The sequence below is a fragment of the Schistocerca serialis genome, unplaced genomic scaffold (genome assembly GCF_023864345.2).
Source record: "Schistocerca serialis cubense isolate TAMUIC-IGC-003099 unplaced genomic scaffold, iqSchSeri2.2 HiC_scaffold_1212, whole genome shotgun sequence".
Taxonomy (NCBI): domain Eukaryota; kingdom Metazoa; phylum Arthropoda; class Insecta; order Orthoptera; family Acrididae; genus Schistocerca; species Schistocerca serialis.
The window spans coordinates 82,501-87,500 of NW_026047417.1; the positions used below are offsets into that span (position 1 = coordinate 82,501).

The following is a 5,000-nucleotide window of genomic DNA, read 5'->3' on the forward strand; positions in this document are numbered from 1 at the left end:
GATCTCACGCTGCACCTCCTCCATGCCTGCACCGTCGCAGGCTGGCCCTATCTTCTTCAGCGCCAGGAGACGGGACCGACGGAGGGTTGGACCCATCCATCGGCAAGATGGAATGCCGAGGCCCCCCTGGGCAACAGGAGCGTGGAAGTATCCCAGGGGGGTGTCCGCCGGAAGGCGGAACCATCTCCTGACGGCGGCCCGGATGGTGACGTCGGCCGACTTCAATGCACCCACCCGGGTGCGGCTGAGGGCCAGCCCGTGGTACAGGCCAGGGAGAAGTACGTTGGTGAGAGCGTGGAGGCGCTGTTGCGGCTTCAGCGGAGCTCGGGAGATGACGTCAAGCTGCTCCACCAGGTGGCGACGTGGGTTGAAGACACAGCGACCCGCCGTGGAAAATTGCAGCCCCAGGTACCGGAAGGTTTCACCCACACGCAGGGCAGGCAAGGTGGTGTTGCCTGCTGTGAAGGTGACATTGCTGTCCACCTTCACCTTCTTCTCGCGCCCTGACGCGACTAAGGCGAGGGTGAAACACTTCCGGGCGTTGATCTGCAGCCCCAGGTGGGCGAGGGCTGCGGTAGCTGCGTCGATGAGGGACTGCAAGCCCCTCGGGGTCGCTGCAAACAGCAAGACGTCATCTGCAAAGGCCGCAGCGTTGACTCTGCGACCGAGGATCCGAGCTCCGATGTGGGAGGGCAGTTGGCCTAAAACGTAGTCCACCGCAAAGTTGAACAGGAGGGGGGAGAGGGGATCGCCCTGGCGAACGCCCCGTGCTGGCTGCACAGACACGCCCACGCCGGCGCCGTCCGCTATCACTGTCGTGCTGCCCTCGTAGCACCGCTCGACATACTCGACAAAGCAATCCGGTAGGCCATGCGCCTTCAGCACGGGGCGAAGGGCAGCATGATCCACCGAATCGAATGCCTTCGATACGTCGATCGATGCCACAAAGACAGAGCGGCAGGAGCGGACTGCGTCGGTGAGAGCAGTGTCCAAGATGAAAGTATTTTCCAACATCCCATCCCGAGGGATGAATGCCCGCTGACGTTCGTCCACAGCACAAGCGCGCATCAGGCGTGACGCGAGAACCTTGTGAAAGGTCCGCGCCAACACCGAGCAGACCGTAATGGGGCGAAAGTCAGCGGGGGATGTTGGTGCAGCCGTTTTCGGGAGAAGGGACGTCCGCGCGCGAAGCAGGCGTTCCGGAAGGGCGCGGGCCAGAAGGAAGAGATTCATCACTTTCACCAGGACTTCATGCGGTAGGCGCCGCAACTCCGCTGGGGTAAGGCCGTCAGGCCCAGCTGCTGATCCCCTGGGCGGCAACGCGGCGGCGACCTCCTCATGTGTGACCGGCCCCCATAGGCACTCAAGAGCGACAGGCTCCGAGTGCGGGAGGAGGCGGTCACGGATGAAGCCCGCAGTGGAGACGGGCTTCTTAGTGAAGAGGTCCGCCCAGAAGTCCAGCAGACCAGGGATGGCAGGTGGCGGCTGGAGCAGGGTGCCATCCAAGAGGCCGCGCACGCAACGTGCACGCGACCGTCGGAAGGCATCCTGCGTTCTTGCGTATTCCCAGCGGCGCCGCTTGCGCTTCTGCGTCGGCGGCGCGGCAGGCGGCCGCTTCGATGGTTGGCGCGGCCGCTGTGTCCTGGTGATCGATCTCTCCCCTCTGGACCCGACCGACGCAAGGGCATCCGGGAGCATGCCCAGGATGACATCGGGCGGCGTGCCCCGCCCCAGACCTATGACTCGATCCAGGGCAGAGAAACGCTGGGCGGAAGCAGGTAGCCCCGCCAGATGCTCCCAGATGGCGGCGTCAGTCGGCCCCTCCGGCGGCGGCCCGGTGGTGTCGGCCGCGAAGTCCTCGGCTGCGTCGACGGGCGGCGCAGCGGCCTCGCCCGCGTCAGGCGGCGGGCTCGCTGCTCCCCGGCGGGACGCCGGCTCTTCCCCCCGACCGATCTCAAGCGCCTCCATGAACTGGCGGACAAGCTGCTTGTGGGCAGCTTGCCGCCGTCGGCACTTGATTGCCTCAAGCGTTCGGTCGGGGAACATCCTGATGAGCTCTTGATTAACAAAGAAGAACCGGGCGTCCCTCTCAAGGAACAATTCGGCCTCCGCCTTGGCGAGCGACAGGACTTCTTCCTCCGTCCACCTCGCGCGATGCCTCTCCGTCACGATCTCCGCGTTGGCGGCCGCAAGATGTTGGCGGCGGCGATGGACCCCGAGACCATTCTTGGTGGTGAAGCTGCGGTGGCACTCACTACAGGCGTATACAGCTGCAAAAGGTACAAGATTTTCGGCACGGCCGGTTGGCCGGCTAGGTGCTGGGGGAGTTGGGGTGGCACCTTCAGCGGAAGGGCCACCACTTATTCTTTGATTACTGCCCCCAACTAACAAAGGGATAGTGCGAGGGGGGGCTGGTAACCCCCCCAAGCCCCTGGTGCGGTCTTCCACTCTGCGAAAATCAGCGGGCCCACGAGAAGGGGAGAAGACCGCAGGAGAGGAGAGGCTAAGAGGGCTAGGCCCATGTATTGCGCATCACTCTCCCTGTAACTATAACCCAAGGAAGGTACCTCGCAGCAGCAGCACGACTACATCAAGACCGCACTTCGAAAAGCCAAGTCCGGATGCAGCCACACCGCCGCCACTTGGCCACCTTAAGAGAGTCATAGCATAGTTACTCCCGCCGTTTACCCGCGCTTGCTTGAATTTCTTCACGTTGACATTCAGAGCACTGGGCAGAAATCACATTGCGTCAACACCCGCTAGGGCCATCGCAATGCTTTGTTTTAATTAGACAGTCGGATTCCCCCAGTCCGTGCCAGTTCTGAGTTGATCGTTGAATGGCGGCCGAAGAGAATCCGCGCACCCGCGCGCCCCCGGAGGAGCACGCTAAGGCGGACGCGGCCTCGCAGCAAGGAAGATCCGTGGGAGGCCAAGGCACGGGACCGAGCTCGGATCCTGCACGCAGGTTGAAGCACCGGGGCGCGAACGCCGCGCAGGCGCGCGCATCCTGCACCGCCGGCCAGCACGAGGCCGACCAACGGCGAGAGCAGACCACGCCCGCGCTAAACGCCCGCACTTACCGGCACCCCTACGGCACTCACCTCGCCCAGGCCCGGCACGTTAGCGCTGACCCACTTCCTGACCAAGCCCGACACGCCCCGATCCTCAGAGCCAATCCTTATCCCGAAGTTACGGATCCAATTTGCCGACTTCCCTTACCTACATTATTCTATCGACTAGAGGCTCTTCACCTTGGAGACCTGCTGCGGATATGGGTACGAACCGGCGCGACACCTCCACGTGGCCCTCTCCCGGATTTTCAAGGTCCGAGGGGAAGATCGGGACACCGCCGCAACTGCGGTGCTCTTCGCGTTCCAAACCCTATCTCCCTGCTAGAGGATTCCAGGGAACTCGAACGCTCATGCAGAAAAGAAAACTCTTCCCCGATCTCCCGACGGCGTCTCCGGGTCCTTTTGGGTTACCCCGACGAGCATCTCTAAAAGAGGGGCCCGACTTGTATCGGTTCCGCTGCCGGGTTCCGGAATAGGAACCGGATTCCCTTTCGCCCAACGGGGGCCAGCACAAAGTGCATCATGCTATGACGGCCCCCATCAACATCGGATTTCTCCTAGGGCTTAGGATCGACTGACTCGTGTGCAACGGCTGTTCACACGAAACCCTTCTCCGCGTCAGCCCTCCAGGGCCTCGCTGGAGTATTTGCTACTACCACCAAGATCTGCACCGACGGCGGCTCCAGGCAGGCTCACGCCCAGACCCTTCTGCGCCCACCGCCGCGACCCTCCTACTCGTCAGGGCTTCGCGGCCGGCCGCAAGGACCGGCCATGACTGCCAGACTGACGGCCGAGTATAGGCACGACGCTTCAGCGCCATCCATTTTCAGGGCTAGTTGCTTCGGCAGGTGAGTTGTTACACACTCCTTAGCGGATTCCGACTTCCATGGCCACCGTCCTGCTGTCTTAAGCAACCAACGCCTTTCATGGTTTCCCATGAGCGTCGATTCGGGCGCCTTAACTCGGCGTTTGGTTCATCCCACAGCGCCAGTTCTGCTTACCAAAAGTGGCCCACTTGGCACTCCGATCCGAGTCGTTTGCTCGCGGCTTCAGCATATCAAGCAAGCCGGAGATCTCACCCATTTAAAGTTTGAGAATAGGTTGAGGTCGTTTCGGCCCCAAGGCCTCTAATCATTCGCTTTACCGGATGAGACTCGTACGAGCACCAGCTATCCTGAGGGAAACTTCGGAGGGAACCAGCTACTAGATGGTTCGATTAGTCTTTCGCCCCTATACCCAGCTCCGACGATCGATTTGCACGTCAGAATCGCTACGGACCTCCATCAGGGTTTCCCCTGACTTCGTCCTGGCCAGGCATAGTTCACCATCTTTCGGGTCCCAACGTGTACGCTCTAGGTGCGCCTCACCTCGCAATGAGGACGAGACGCCCCGGGAGTGCGGAGGCCGCCGCCCCGTGAAGGGCGGGGAAGCCCCATCCTCCCTCGGCCCGCGCAAGGCGAGACCTTCACTTTCATTACGCCTTTAGGTTTCGTACAGCCCAATGACTCGCGCACATGTTAGACTCCTTGGTCCGTGTTTCAAGACGGGTCGTGAAATTGTCCAAAGCTGAAGCGCCGCTGACGGGAGCGATTATTCCGCCCGAGAGCATCCCGAGCCAACAGCGGCGCGGGTCCGGGGCCGGGCCAGGTAGGTCCGTCATCCGGGAAGAACCGCGCGCGCTTGCCGGGAGCCCGAGCGCCCAAAGGGGCGAATCGACTCCTCCAGATATACCGCCGGGCAGCCAGCCAGGACACCGGGGCTCTGCCCAACAGACGCGAACCGAGGCCCGCGGAAGGACAGGCTGCGCACCCGGGCCGTAGGCCGGCACCCAGCGGGTCGCGACGTCCTACTAGGGGAGAAGTGCGGCCCACCGCACACCGGAACGGCCCCACCCCGCGGCGAGTGGAAAGGCAACCGGACACGACCCCG

At 62.6% G+C, this 5,000-nt stretch overlaps 1 pseudogene; it reads right to left on the reverse strand.

Moving 5' to 3' along the window:
• The window catches only part of LOC126435622 (large subunit ribosomal RNA), a 7,964-nt pseudogene that overhangs the window by 2,425 nt on the left and 539 nt on the right, over positions 1–5,000 (reverse strand).